The following is a 17167-nucleotide window of genomic DNA, read 5'->3' on the forward strand; positions in this document are numbered from 1 at the left end:
CTCAAGGATTAATCACTAAGGAATTAAGATTAGTCGTTATAGTTTGTATCTTGATTGCATTCAACTAGGATATTGATTAGGATTGGATTTCATATGAAAAATTCCATGGATTTCACATTAGCAACACTTTTTCTCTGTTTAAATTCATTTTCACTCCAAAAAATTCTAAAAATAGTTTATTTTCGCCTTACCAAATTATCCATTCTCTACAATGAAATCTTTTATTTTCAAAAAGTAAAAACTCAGGCATTTGCCATAGTGCATTGACAAACTAAAGCGAATGTTTCTAAAGTTGTTTGCTAATTTCCTTTATGTTGCACATAGTCTCTATGGACACGATAACTCCTTTACTTATTATTTCTTTCTACAATTAGATTATGTTCACTTGATTATTATATTTGAAGCACCACAATAATGTATCCCACCAACTACGAAAAAAGTGGTAATAATCTGTTTGGTATTAGCTCTACACTCCCTTCTTCGGCAGAGGCACACTTTTGGTGGAATATATACAAAGGAAAAATCATGTTACAAGGAATGGGTATAGGGAGCTGATTCCAGAAAGCCAAATTTCTCTTCTCTCATTCGATCAACAACTCGAAAGGAAATTCATTACAAGTAAAGCTCATTGGGAAGTAGTTAAGTGAATTTTAAGGTACTTGCGGGGCACGACAGAGAAGTGTTTGTACTTTAGCAAAGGAGAATTGAAAGTAAAAGGTTATGTAGATGCAGATACAAAAGATAGTTGCTTTATTGACTACAGAGGCTGAGTATGTAGCAATAATAGAAGCTAGTAAAGAATTGATATGGCTTCAAGGATTGTTGACAAAGTTGTGATTCATCCAATAGAAGAGTGTTTTGCATAGTGATAGTTAGAGTGCAATACATCTGGCAAAGAATACAACATTTCATTTTAGAATGAAGCACACTCGACTTCGTTATCACTTCATCAGATCTGTACTTGAAGATGAGGTGTTAATATTGCAGAAGATTTTAGGAAGTGAGAATCCAGTAGATATGTTGACAAAGGTCATAACCATTGACAAACTAAAATTGTGTCGAACTTCAGTTGGCCTGCTAGAATAACAATTTAGATAGGGTTGTTGTATTGATTGAGGTGTGAAGGCAAACTGAAGTTAGTCTTCAAGTGGGAGATTGTTGGAAATGATCAAATGCTAAATAAAGAGAAACATATAATGTTTTGCTTGAGAGAAATTGAAGGAAAGCAACAGAAGAAATAACAAAGCTAAATAAGTGGAGGAAAAATTGTATAAATATGTTATATATTTCCCTTCATAAATATTCTAACTTCAAGAAAAGAAGAACTACTAGAAAATAGGGTTTTAACATCGGTTATTAAGGACTTTCAACATCAGTTATTAACCGATGTTAAAAGTACCGACGCTGAAAGTATTATCGTTAACATCAATTTTCCAAAACCGATGTTAATGTAAAAATACAACATTAGTTATTTAAATAACCGATGTTATATAATAAGAATTACAAAAAAAAGTTATATCTTCAAATCAACATCGTTTGTTTTTTAAAATCGATGTTGTTAGTGGCAATTAACATCAGTTTTTTAAAAAACTAATGTTGTTAGTGGCAGTTAACATCAATTTTTTTAGAAAATCAATGTTATTTTTAAGAATTTTTTTAATATGGTATCTATTTTTTTAGTAATCCCAAAATTAACTTGCAAATTTTAAAAGCAGACCACATAACATAAATTTTTCATTCTGTTTTGAAATAGTTTATACCAAAAATTCCATGAGAAATTTATTAATTACTATGAATTAAAAAAATATTTAATGTTAAGGAGACATAAATTGTAAAGAATGTAAAGTAAGTAAACTACAATTACAAAATTGCCTAAACAACCTAGGTTTTATTTTTAACTTTCAAATAATACTTTGCCTACTGGATGTCAAGCGCCTTCAATCTCTCTGGTTCCAATGGTCTAGCATCATTGAAATGTTGCATGATATAATAAAACATAAGTTAATAATATAATACCAATCATAAGAAAATTAAATTTGTTTGAATTAAACAATTATTATTTTCCAATTATTCTTGAAACTTCCTAAGATTATAGTTGACATCCAATGCATGACGTAATACCCACACTTAGTGCTTCCTTTTTGTCTATTACACTAAATACATTATGAAATTTGGATATTCAATGTTAAGTACAAATTAGTCTACACAATACTAAAATATAACTAGAAGCATTGTTTAAATGTCTTACTTTATCAACAATCCACCTAGCAGCAGCCTTGGATTTACTTTATGGAGTATCATCAAGTCCTTTCAAAGCATTGTGGAATACAAACATGGGTGCTTATTGTAGAATTAAAATATTGATGTTTTCGACTAATGCTAATGCAAATGTATTAAAAAATAACACTGACATGTTAATTATTCCTTTGAAGTAGTTGTTTGACCTATTATGCAACGAACAAAACCAGATGGCAACATTTTCCTTAGGCAAAATGACGACCATTTGCCAATGTGCACTATAGTGGAGACCAATATATATAGGTTATTATACTATTATAAAATATTTAAATTCATTTGTTCAGTTTAACTTACGCATTCATGTAGGCTCCTAGGTACACATCCCATTTTGAATTCCGCATCTAGTTCTTAATGTAACTTTCTTATTCAAATTGTGATTGCCTAGATCTCTGGATGGATTGTGGCTCGAGGAATCCATACACATCGGAATTCCCCACTCGCATACTTGTCTTAGTAATATGCCTATTGTTGTTAACATAAGGAAAATTATGTATTAATTTAAAACAATAAGTTAGGTAATAAACAATAATGTAAACTGACTTATAGAATCCACAACTATATAATAGAGATGTTGAGACATTGACCATTGTGTGCTATTTCAGATAGATCTTCATCCTTTATGCATAAGGGGAAGTTGTCATTTGTGGAAGCAATGACTTCCAAGATTATTTTTATGATGCCAAAGAATCAAGAGTTAAGCAAGTTCCAAAGAATCAGGAGTCAAAAAGCTTCAAGAATCAAGTTTCAAAGAATCAAGATTCAAGAACAATCAAGTTTCAAGATTCAAGATTGAAGAACAATCAAGTTTCAAGAATCAAGATTCAAGAACAATCAAGATCAAGACTCAAGAATCAAGAGAAGACTCAACTTGTGTAATCGATTACCAGTGTTTCTAAACGTTTTGATTTTCAAATTTAAACATGAAGAGTCACATCTTTTGATGTGTAATCGATTACACTGTAATGGTAATCGATTACCAGTGACTGATTTTGAAAAATGAATTACCAAAAGTCACAATTCTTAAAGTGACTAGTTTTCTGAAGATTTTTTCAAAAGAGTTACAAATTTTAAAGTGACTAGTTTTCAAAAGAGTCACAACTTTTTAAAGTGATTAGTTTTAAAGAAATTGCCAAGAGTTACAAACTTTAACTTGAGTCATCAAATGACTATAAATATGTGACCATGGCATGAATTTAATAACTGGTTTTTACAGAACTTTCTGATTCATTTCTCAACTTCTTTCTAAGAGTTTTTGTTCAATACTTTCTCTTCCAGGAAAAGTTCATTGTTCAAAAACTTGTTCTACTCTTCTTCTCCATTCACTTCTTTCTCTTGCCAAAAGATTCAAAGGACTAACCACCTGAGAATTCTTTTGTTTCTTCTCTTCTCCCTCTTGACAAAAGATTTCAAAGGACTAACCGCCTGAGATATCTTTTGTATCCCCCTCATAGAGAATTCAAGGGACTAACCGCCTAAGAATTCTTTATCCTAACACATTGGAGGGTACATCCTTTATGGCACAAGTAGAGGGTACATCTACTTGGGTTGTTATACTGAGAACAAGAAAGTGTACATCTCTTGTGGATCAGTTCAAGTGAAGGGTACATCCACTTGGTTGTTCAAAGAGAACAAGGGAGGGTAAATCCCTTATGGATCTTTGGATTGTAAAGGATTTTACAAGGTTGAAAGAAATCTCAAGAACCGTTGGTTTCTTGGAGACTGGATGTAGGCATGGGTTGTTACCGAACCAGTATAAATCTTGTGCTTGTCTTCTTCTTCCCTACACTCTTTAATTTCCGATGTGTACTTTTAATTTCCGCTTTTACTTTTGGTTAAGTTATTGTTTCTGTTCTTTACTTTCTTAACTTAGTAGTAAAGGCCTAGTTGAATCTAGTAACATTAAGAAGGATAATTTTTTTTAATTAGTCAAGACACATTAATAATTAATTCAACCCCCCCTTCTTAATTATTCCAAGGCCGTTTGATCCAACAAGTGGTATCAGAGCAGGTATCTTGAGAAAAATTTCATTACTTCAAGATTCATGGCCTCCTCAAATTTTCTGTTTCCTGAGGGAAACTCCATCGATAGGCCACCTATCTTTAATGGTGAGGGTTACCACTATTGGAAAACCTGAATGCAAATCTTTATTGAAGCCATAGATTTAAAAATTTGGGAAGCAATAGAAATAGGACCTTATGTACCCACCATAGTAGATGCAAGCACTAGCACAACAACAGAAAAACCTAGCGATAAATGGACTGAAGAAGATAGAAGAAGAATCCAATATAATCTTAAAGCCAAAAACATTATTACTTCTGCCCTAGGAATAGATGAATATTTTAGAATGTCAAACTGTTCAAATGCAAATAAGATGTGGGATACTCTCCAACTTACACATGAAGGCACCACTGATGTGAAAAGATCTAGAGTCAATACTCTTACACATGAATATGAATTATTTAGGATGAACACTAATGAGAACATTCAAAGCATGCAGAAAAGATTCACACACATAGTCAATCACCTTGCCTCCTTAGGAAAAACCTTTCCAAATGAAGATTTAATCAATAAAGTTTTGAGATGCTAAAGTAGGGAATGACAGCCTAAGGTAACTTCCATTTTTGAAAGTAAAGATCTTTCCTCTATGTATCTTGCCACTCTTTTTAGAAAATTGCAGGAACATGAAATGGAACATCAACGTCTCAACCCAAATGAAGAGACCGGCAAAAGGAAAAGAAGCATAGCACTCAAAGCCTCCTCCTCAATGCAAGAAGAAGAAGAAGAAGAAGAAGAAGAATCTGATGATGAAGAGGACTTCTCACTCTTTGTAAAGAAGTTTCATAAATTCGTCAAAAATGGAAGAATGGAGAAAAGCCATAACTTCAACAATGAGAAGAGATCCCAAGAAGTTTCTCCTACACTTAAATGCTATAAGTGTAATCAACCCGATCACATAAGGGCAAACTGCCCCTCAAATGAGTCATGGCCCAAGAAGAATGAGAAGAAAAGCTATAAAGAAAGAAGATCCAAGAAGGCATATATTGCTTGGGATGAAAATGACTCATCCGATAGCTCGGAGAAGGAGATAAACCTTCTATCCAAGGACTATGAAAGTGATGAGAACATCTCTCAAGAAGTTTAAGTAAGAAAAACAAAAGTCTGACTTCCATCTTTAAAGATCTAAGCACTTGAATCATGAAAAAGGTAACATCAAAACCATTATCTTTTAAATTAAGTTGGTTGAAATTTTTCTTTCAATTAACTTGTTTATATGATGACTAACAAAATTTTATTTGTTTTTCTTGGTTAATTGCTATTGTGAGTATGTGCTTATATGCTTGATTAAGTTATTTTTCCTTTCTTAAAGCATGAAGTTTATTCTTAATGCAAATATTTGATGATGCCTATAATTCTTGCATAATTTTTAATATGATATGCTTAAGGTTCATTCATAAAGTTTTTCAAAAATCCATTATGTTATATATATTTTTATATAAGAGTTTTCAAATATAAAGTATTTTGACCCCCTTTCAAATCCTTTCACCCTAAGAATTCATTCATCACTTAGTTCTCCTGAAAAGCTCTCTGGTAATCGATTACTACAATGTGTAATTGATTACAGCGAGTCAGGCTAAGTGTAATCGATTACCAAAAGATGTAATCAATTACAACGCTTCCCTGCTGCTTATAAATACAAATTTCAGAATTCCCGAAACTGCAACTTCGTCTCTCTCGCGAAACCCTCATTCCCAAATTTTCTTTCTGCCATAACTTACTCATTTCTTATCCAAATCACGTCCCACAAAGCCCAAAATTCATCTTTTTTCATCCTCTTCCATTTTAACCGATTGAAATTTCTAATAAGTGTCTCAACTGGCGGAACCATCAAAGAAGTGCAAGGGTTCTTCGAGTAGAAGCCAACGACACTCCAAGGCTTAGGATACTCCAATTCCTTCCTCCATTTCCTCATCCTCATTGTTCTCATCGGAAGAACAATGTACACGATACACAAACCTCTTCTCCTCTCGTTCTATCATTGACCCTAAGTTCATAGATATGGATTTCTTTTCTGATGAGAGTTTCGAATGCATTCAAGCATTTCAGAACTCAAATCTAATTCCCTTTATGTCTTTAAAACTGCCTGTGTATTCTGAATTGGTAAAAGCTTTTTATTCTAACCTTGAAATTCAAGAAAGTACCTTGATTTCTGAGGTCTATGGGATAAAGATGGTCATTGACCAATCCCTCTTCTATGATTTGACCTAATTATCTAGCGAAGGTGTACCATTTGAAGGAACACTGGATGATGATTGGAAATTTGATTTTTCTGTGCATGATGCCCGCCGGTTGGTTTGTACCAACCAAGCGGATATGACCGGAAGGCTGCTTTCCGGTTCATTGGCTCTTGAAAGCCGCATCCTCCATTATCTATTTGTCCGTATCTTACTCCCCAGATCTTCAAACCTTGCACAGGTTTCTGAAGAAGATCTAATAGTCATGTAGGCCTTTCATACCGGCCGACAAATTGATTGGGCACATCTAGTCTGGTATCGCATGCATAAGTCATTGCGATTAAATGCTCCTTTACCCTATCCATACTTAGTTACTTTGTTCCTTCAACATTTGAACATCCCTCTTGATTCTGAACCATATGTTCCAATCAAGAGATCTTTCTTGATCGGTGCAGTTGTGGTTGCCTCCTTTGGTTACCGCAAAGAGCGTGATGCCTCTTGGGTAAAAAAGGGTGCTCAGCCAAATGATGATGAAGGAAACTTACCAGTTGAAAGGGACTCTTCTCTCCTTTAGAGTATTTTGGACAGGTTTGATGGACTTCAAACCTATGTTGGCGAGAGGTTTGACTCCTTGGAATGTCAAGTGGACACATGATTCGAGGAGATGAACTCAAGGATTGCAAAGGTTGAAGAAGATGTCACCGTCATTCGTGACTACCTTGATTTACCTCCAACACCACCATCAGTTTAGACATTACTATTATTATTAGTATTTTGATTTCTAGCGGTGTATTTGGCTATATTATTATGACATTTGAACACTTAGTATTTCTTTTAATATTTGCTTAGTATGACTGAACATGATGTTTATGGTTTATGATATATGACTAAGTGGTTTGCATTTCAATTTGGTTTTATTCAAATTATGCTTTATGTATATTTTAGAATCATTTCTGGTTGTTTTACAAATTATGCTTTGTGTATGTCTAAATTAATCCTGTTTTACGCACTTTGGCCTTTTTGATGTTGCCAAAGGAGGAGAGAAAAATGGGTATTTTAGAAATCAAGATATTATATTTTCAAAGCTTTAAAAATAAGCATAAATTCAAAAAGAAAGGGGGAGAAAGAGATGAGTGAATGGTAGAACAAACCTTGTATGTATTCTCTTGATTTCAGGATTGTCATCATCAAAAAGGGGTAGATTGTGGAAGCAATGACTTCCAAGATTATTTTGATGATGCCAAAGAATCAAGAGTGAAGCAAGTTCCAAAGAATCAAGAGTGAAGCAAGTTCCAAAGAATCAAGAGTCAAAAAGCTTCAAGAATCAAGATTCAAGAACAATCAAGTTTCAAGAATCAAGATTCAAGACTCAAGATTCAAGAATCAAGAGAAGACTCAATAAAGATAAGTACTAATTTTTTTTCTTAAAAATATTGAGTAGCACAATAATTTTTCACAAAATCTTTTACCAAACAGTTTTACTCTCTGGTAATCGATTACCAGAAGGTAGTAATCGATTACCAGTAGCCAACATTGTTTTCAAAACTGATTTACAAAGATGTAATCGATTACCATAAGCATGTAATCGATTACCAATGTTTTAAAACGTTAGATTTCAAATTTCAAAAGTCACAATTAGTGATAAAACATTTTCAAATCATTTTAAACTTGTGTAATCGATTACACAATACTTGTAATCGATTACTAGTGTTTCTAAATGTTTTGATTTTCAAATTTAAACATGAAGAGTCACATCTTTTGATGTGTAATCGATTACACTATAATGGTAATCGATTACCGGTGACTGATTTCGAAAAATAAATTACCAAAAGTCACAATTCTTAAAGTGACTAGTTTTCTGAAGATTTTTTCAAAAGAGTTACAACTTTTAAAGTGACTAGTTTTCAAAAGAGACACAACTTTTTAAAGTGATTAGTTTTAAAGAAATTGCCAAGAGTTACAAACTTTAACTTGAGTCATCAAATGACTATAAATATGTGACCATGGCATGAATTTAATAACTGGTTTTTACAGAACTTTTTGATTCATTTCTAAACTTCTTTCTAAGAGTTTTTGTTCAATACTTTCTCTTTCAAGAAAAGTTCATTGTTCAAAAACTTGTGCTACTCTTCTTCCTCATTCACTTATTTCTCTTGCCAATAGATTCAAAGGACTAACCACCTGAGAATTCTTTTGTTTCTTCTCTTCTCCCTCTTGACAAAAGATTTCAAAGGACAAACCGCCTGAGATATCTTCTGTTTCTTACTAAAGATTTCAAAGGACTAACCACCTGAGATATCTTTTTCCCTTTCCCTTTATACAAAAGATTTCAAAGGACTAACCGCCTAAGAATTCTTTGTCCTAACACATTAGAGGGTACATCCTTTATGGCACAAGTAGAGGGTACATCTACTTGGGTTGTTATACTGAGAACAAGAGAGGGTACATCTCTTGTGGATTAGTTCAAGTGGAGGGTACATCCACTTGATTGTTCAAAGAGAACAAGGGAGGGTACATCCCTTGTGGATCTTTGGCTTGTAAAGGATTTTACATGGTTGAAAGAAATCTCAAGAACTGTTGGTTACTTGGGGACTGGATGTAGGCACGGGTTGTTGTCGAACCAGTATAAATATTTTGTTTGTCTTCTTCTTCCCTACACTCTTTAATTTCCACTGTGTACTGTTAATTGCCGCTTTTACTTTTGGTTAAGTTATTGTTTCTGTTCTTTACTTTCTTAACTTAGTAGTAAAAGCCTGGTTGAATGTTGTAACATTAAGAAGGACAATTTTTTTTTAATTAGTCAAGACACATTAATAATTAATTCAACCCCTCCTTCTTTATTATTCTGAGGTCACTTGATCCAACATCATTAAACACCCCAAACACAGTAGCATTCCACATAACTTGCAAGGGTTTCACAAAAAGTTATGGGATGGTCAATGTCATCAGATATAGGGGATCATCGACATCATGATCCGGCCTATCTGCAGGTTTCACCGGTCCCACAACTCTCTATTTATCCAACATAGTTAATTAACATAATTTAATCACAGTGAACACTTTAATTGAAAAAACAAGCATTTAATGACACTGAAATACATGTTTTGATTAACGTTTGACAAGATGTGTCGGCCAAGCAAGGAAGGTGTTAAGTGTCTGCCCCACTAACTTAACCTCTTCAGTGGGTACAAGAATGAGAGCATCTGCATCTCTAACCTCCTCAACACCAACCTTGACTTGATTATGCAGCAAAGGAATGTTGTGAACGGTTGTGGATCCTTCATAAAATCTTCCTAGGGCAACCAGGCAGGGAGGATTTTCTTCGATGTACAACCCGTATTTGTCTAAGTCACCCGTGGCTGGATCATTCCTTGAGGGATCAACACATCTCTCCTTTGTGCTAACACAAGCAGTTGAAGGAACAACCTTAGGCTCAGGAGGCAGTGGGAGTCCCTGTGATTGCATCTGCGACTGAAACTGGGACTGCATTTGGCTGAAGGATAACATTAGCTGTCGAGTCATTTTTTTTGTGATCGACTCCTCCAACTAGTCCCTGATTTGTTGCGTCAACTGCTCCAAGTCTTTAGGAGCAATGGAGGAAGACGTGCAGGAGGTCCTTGGAGCCAGTCCAAAGTATTGCTTAATTGTGACCCCAGCTTCAGCAGCATGCACACGACCAGGGTGTTCTGGTCACCCAATGGCAGCAGTCAGTACATCCTGATGTCCATGGGCGACAAAGGAACCTTGTGAGGCTTGCTCCTCCAACGAATCCTATAAAGAACATGTTTATTGGTTTACTCAATCACATAATAAACATAAATAATTGAAATTAATAATTGAAAGTGACTTACAATCTTCTCAGCAATTTCCTTTGTTGCCTCAGACGTCATTTGCCCAGTTTTCTTGGTGGAGACCATCTTCCACTTCACGTGTCATCTGATGGGAGATGGAGGATCAATCACAATGTTAGTGCTTCTGGATTGAGCAACTTCCTCTAGTTTTTTCTTTCTCTTCTCATCCATCAACTTGTTTTCTAAATGTTTGTAACCCCTACGAGACAACACGTGAGGGGAAGTGTTTTGTTTCTGGATGGCCTGTGCCTTCTTTTGCACATCCTGTACAAATTAAACATTATTGAAAGTTATCATTACAATGTATAATAGTAAGTCAATTTAAAGTTTAAGACAACGAAAATCACAAACTTACCTCCCACGAAGGGTCTCTGCAGGTTTGACAAAATTGGGCCCACTTCTCCTTGCTAATGCCGTACTTTTCGCATATAGTGTCGTCGACACTTTCCTTGTCGGTTGCAAGTGCCCATTTCGACATCAAATCAGACTTAAATTGTCTCCATTGCTCCCTCACAGTCTGAAGTATTTTCTTGTTTTTTCCTCAAATCAGATGCTTCAGGGATATCAAATTCAGCTTGACAAACAAAAAATTACATTCTATTATTACTGAATTACAATTTGATTGTCAATGAACAAAATGAAATATTTAACTAAAATACCTTAATATCCTCCCATATCAAATCCTTCTAAGCAGCAGGGACTAGCTTCCAATTCTCGTATGTCACATCCACCTTATCACGAGTGACAATCCCCAAATATGTTCTTAACTTCTTTCTGTGGGGACTGTCTGCTTTCCCGGTAGCAGGATTCACATGGATCAGGGGTCTCTCTGCCCCAACTGGTCTAGTCGCCAATGATATTAGGTGTGTGGCCTTGTCCACTTCAAGGTAGACGAAAAATGCGATGTTGCATCAGTAAGAGGAGGAGGAGGAGGAGGAGGAGAATTGGGTGGTGTAGCCATTTTTCCTGTAAACAAAAAAACATTAATTTAGGATGTTATGAACAAAAATTAAGTATCAATGTAATTGAATGGACTAAAATTAAGTACAAAATAAAAAAAATGCATTAGATGATGTTAATTAATTCTCCTTCATCATGATTATTACGATTAGCATAGACATTGTCGACTTCTTCTTCTCTGACGACATTAGGCGAAAATTGTGTAGACAAAGGACTAACATAAGTATCAATGTATGAATCATCACCTTCAACATTAAAACTTATTATTTTCCCATGTAGAACCACCGACCACCTTTCATCACAAGGGTCTTAAACATAAAATACCTGTTTAGCTTGTTCTACCAAGATGAAAGGTCATTCTAGTAAGCGAGTTTCTTAAGATCCACCAATGTAAATCCTACATCATCGGTCCGCACACCAGTATTACTGTCAACCCACTTACATTTGAAAACACAGACAGTGAATTTCACATAGTTAAGCTCCCAAATTTCTTCAATGAAACCAAAGTAAGGGATGGAAGCTACACGAGGATTGTGATCATGTACAATAGTGAAGTGTTGAGATTCAGCCTTTAGGGTAACCCCATTGTTTTGCATTGTACTTTTGTTGTCTTGTGATTTTGTATAGAAGGAATACTTGTTTATATTGTATCATTGACAAGTTATAACATTTCTTTTAGGCCTATCTGCTAGCTTTCTTAACGTTTCAGAAGCATTATCATCAGCAAAGATTGTATCTTTAAACCAATCTAGGAAAGTCTTTTTATGCTCTTTCAATACCCTGTTCTTCAACATTTTTGGATTATTTTCCTTCACTAAACCTTCCTGGCGAAGTATGTATGGCAAAACTTCATCATTGTTATTCAACACATACAAATGAGCTTGTTGCAAATCTTCTACAATTGGAGTGATAACATGCAGTCCTCTTGAACCCTTACCTCCCACTCTTTCGTCATGCCGAGACTCGGCAAGCCCAACTAGTTTAGCTTTTTCAATTTACTCTAAATAAAATTCAATGGCTTCGTCTCCAATGTACCTTTCAACAATAAATGTTTTTGGGTAGTGTAGATTCTTGGTATACCCTTTTATGATATTTATATATTCCTCAATTGGGTACATCCACCGTGCTCGCACCCCATTATAGTTACTTTTTGTGCATTTATGTCTCAAGGAAATTTCAATGGGGAGATTTTATCGGAAAGTGCACCGGATCGTCAAGTATTTAAAATTAAAATGGATGAATTCGAGTATCAAACACAAGGAACTAATGTTAGCTTGAATTAAGTTCAGAATCGAAGCATTGTTGAGAGAACATGTCTAAGTGATAATTTCAAATAGAATTTAAACTAAACTATTATGCTAAAAAATATAAAATACAAGGTAAATAAAATGACACCAGTAGGTAGATATGTTGGGTCTTTCTAACAAACAAGTTGATGCATAGAAATATATTTCTCTAATCAATCATGCTCTTGTGATCTATGCTGTAGCCTAAACTACTAAACCTCCGATCCCTCGTCAGGCTGAATATCCAAGCTTTATCTGCAGATCCCTCATGTAAGACTACACCCGATTTAGATAGCCCTCTTAGGTTTAGACTAACTTAAACTGAGTTTCGTCCGCAGATCCCTCATGTAAGACTAGACTCAGCTCAAGTAGCTTACGAAAGTTTAGCCTAACTTAGCCTAAGCTTCGTCCGCAGATCCCTCATGTAAGACTAGGCCTAAACTAAATAGCATTATTGTAACAACATAATTAAAACCAAAACTTAACCCGCAGATCCCTCATGTAAAATTAAGTTTTGATCCTGCTTCAATCAAGTTCTAAGGCAACAGTATATTTCCCAATGCTAAAGTCACCTAATTGTGCACACAAATGGGTGATCAGACCAAAAGCATACAAACATTAAGCATTGAAGGAAGCATTGAACACAGAAAACATAATCAATTAGATATTAGGTATTTACATCAGCTATTCATTAGAAATCCCCAACTAGGGTGTTTAGCCAGCCATTACAAAGAAACCCCAACAATAAATGAGATTAAAATCAGAGAATGATAGTTCCTTACACAAGAAGGGGGATTCCCCCTCCTCTTCTCAATATCTCACACTCACTCTCTACTCAATAATCTCTCTCAAATGACAAAACCTAGGCTTCAATGCACAAGCTTCTCCTCTCTTTGCTTCTAGGGCTCTTTTCCCCAAATAGGCACTATGGCTGCTGTGGAATTCTGTACCCTGGCCATTCTGTAGAAGTTGTCATAAAAGGTGTAAAAAGTGTCTAAAGGGTGTACCCTAATTCTACATAAGACAGGCTTTAAATAGGCTCTGAAATCACAACACTGCGCTTAGCGCTCCCCTCGCACTTAGCGCGGGTAAGTGGATTCGGGCTTAGTGCCAGTCTTGAGCTTAGCCTAGCTGAAGGCACTTGCTACGCTTAGCGTACTGATCTCGCACTTAGCGCGCGGCTTTGATGCTAATGCTCTGCCAGATTCTCCTTTGCGCTAAGCGCGCTGAAGCTGTGCTTAGTGATGGATATGCGCTTAGCCCAACAGCTGAGCTTAGCCCAATTGCTACTTTTTGCAATTCAAAACTTAGCCCTTTTTTCACCTAAAGATGCACAGATTTCATCATTAAATCCAATGGAAATGTTCTAGAGACAGCATTAGCCTTAAAACAAGATTTATTTACACAATTTACTCCAAAATAACCATAAATTGGGGACCTATACAAGCTTTGGAAAAAGATTTCTATACAAAAGTTAGTCGTATAAAGTGACTAACAAACTCCCCCAAATTTACAGTTTTGCTTGTCCTATAGAAAAGAAAGAACAGTTCACTTGTCCTCGAGTGACAAAGAGAGTGGCCAATCAAAAGAATATGGTGTTTGGTTCATCAAGGATATCAACCATATGAACTAAATATCATGGGATGCTTAAATTAATCACTTTTCACAGGCATGCTGCTTTCCAAAGATATGAGCACAAGTATTAGAGTCACAGCTGAAATAAGCTAGTAAGCATGATAGAAATCAAGGAAGGATCATCAACCAAAACCTCACAGTCATTGTTTCACTCAAACTCAAGTGTTTAGGCTTATTCCATCATCAACAACCAACACAAGTTCCAACCTTTGCATTTCATCTCCTATCATACAGTAATGAACACACAAAAATGAATCTGAAGGACTTTCTAGGCTTTTAATGGGGTTAGGCTGCCAACAATTAATGGTTTTTCTATCATAAGCTTTTTGTACAAGTAAACAAATAACTATGCCACTGAAATTAAAATGCTGAAATTTAAAGAACAGAAACATAAAAGCTGAAATTTAAATGACATAAAGCATAAAATAACTGAAATTAAACTAAAGTGTTCATGATGCAAAAAATTTAAACGTCCTGCTCCTCCTGTGGTTGGTCTTCATTAAGATCCAGTGCTGAAGGCTGAATCTCCTTAGGAGCAGGTGCAGATAGTGGAGATGGCTGTGGGCTCTGAGCTGGAGTGGTCTCCTCCTCTGCTGCTGCTGGTGATGGTGCTGGTGCTGGTGGTGTTGTGGAAGGGGCCTCAGATCTCTTACCTCTGGCCTTCCTGGGTCCTCTGAATGTGACTATTGGATCATCAAGATTCCAATAGTTCTTCTTAATATATGCCAAATTAATGGCAGGACTCAGGCTCTCCAGGGTCAAGAAATCAGAGTGGACCCCCCGGGCTTTACATAAAGCAGTGATTAGGACAGGAACGCCGAGCCTCGAGGAGTTGTGCTGGGCCATGAGTGTAATCTGACTAGAAATGAAGGATCCAAGATGCATATCCATCTTCTGTATGAGTGCATATTGTTCGGATTCCGGCAAGTGCACCGGATCGCACAAGTAGTATAAAACGGTAAGAACCGAGTATCGAACTCTCGGGGAACTTGTGTTATTTGGTAAGCTATTTCACCAAATAGGTGTCTGGTGTGTAAAGATAAGTGTGAATATGAACAGGTGTATAAACTATCTGTGCAAAAAGAAAGAAAATCACGCAAGAGAAATGATGTGTAAAAAAAAGTAGAGAACACGTTGGCCTTCCTAATAGGTGCCTGATGCTAAAAAGATATTCTCTATCTAACAATGCTCATGTGTTCTTGTTAGTAGGTGAAAACGACTAACTTTTGTGTATAAAACTTGTATAAATTGTATCAAACTCTCCCAATTTATGGTTATTTTGTAATGTTATAAGTATTTTCTGTTAAGTATAGGTAATAAATACTTAGTATTTTCATTTTGTGTGTTTAATAATCATTTTCTCTCAATTTCAGGTTAATTAGGCAAGCTTTGGAAAAGGTTGTTTTCACCTTCTCGCTAAGACAATTTGCTGGCTTAGCGAGCATCCACTTAGCGCAACACTCCTGGGCTAAGCGCGAGGAAGAATCTAGAAGAAGATGAGTTGTACAGGTTCTCTAAGCGCACCACTTCATCTCTCTAAGCGCACCGCTTCAGTTCATCTGCTAAGCGAGAAAGGCGCGCTAAGCCAAAAATCACTAACGTGCGCTAAGCGTCCATACGTGCGCTAAGCGCACGAGCAAGAATAAGGCCACCTATTTAAGCCTGAAATCAGATTTTGTGAAGGGAGTTTGGACTGGGATTCAGAGCTTTGCATGTCTAGGGTTTCTAGAGAGAGAAAGGTCCAAGTTCCAGAAAGTTTTGAGAGATTTTGCTGTGTGAAGATCTGCAGAGACCAAAGCTTGAAGCAGGAGCCAGTTTGAGAGCTTGAGATGAGTTTGTGAGTGATTGTGAGATCCTAGAGGTGAAGGAGACATCCTCACCACTTGTATTTTTGCAATCTTTCATCTTGTTCTTCTCTTTGTTGTTAAGAAGGCTTCCTGGTATGGAAAGCTAAATCCTCTGTTGGATCTTCCCTATAGGTACTTGATGTAAATATATTTCTATCTATTTAATGATGTTTTGTGTGTTCTCTGTGCTATCTGCTTTTCATTTAAGTATGCCTTTACCTTGATCACGTAGATGCATGCTTTGTTAGGGTCGTTCAACAGTGGAAACTAGTCTAACTCTAAAGTCCTTGATAGTGCAGGGCTGAGTTGTCATGCTTTCACGAGAAATCGAGGTGCGATAAGTTAGTTGAGTATATGTGTCTTAATGCGTCCTGGTTGAGTTTAGTCTTACAAGAGGAATCTGCGGACGATGCTTGATCAGGATTAGGCTAAACTATCTTGAGGAATCAGGGTTTAGTATCTCAGGAGACACCATAAGAACACATGAGCATTGTTAGATAAAGAATATCTTTTTAGCATCAGGCACCTATTAGGAAGACCAACGTCTTCTCTACTTGTTTTTACACATCATTTCTCTCGCGTGATTTTCTTTCATTTTGCATAGATAGTTTATACACTTGTTCATATTCACACTTACTTTTACACACTAGATGCCTATTTGCTGAAATAGCTTACCAAATAACACAAGTTCCCCAAGTGTTCGATACTCGGTTCTTACCGTTTTATACTACTTGTGCGATCAGATGCACTTGCCGGAAGTCGAATAGTTCTTATGGTGTCTCCTGAGATACTAAACCTCGATTCCTCATGATAGTTTAGCCTAATCCTGATCAAGCATGGCCCGCAGATTCCTCTTGTAAGACTAAACTCAACCAGGACCGCATTAAGACACACATACACAACTAAATTATCGCACCCCGATTCCTCGTGATAGTACGACAACTCAGCCCTGTACTATCAAGGACTTTAGAGTCAGACCAGTTTCCACTATTGAATGACCCTAACAAAGCAAGCATCTACGTGATCAAGGTAAAGGCATACTGGAGTTGATGCAAGC

The sequence above is a fragment of the Glycine soja genome, chromosome 2 (genome assembly GCF_004193775.1).
Source record: "Glycine soja cultivar W05 chromosome 2, ASM419377v2, whole genome shotgun sequence".
NCBI classification, from domain to species: domain Eukaryota; kingdom Viridiplantae; phylum Streptophyta; class Magnoliopsida; order Fabales; family Fabaceae; genus Glycine; species Glycine soja.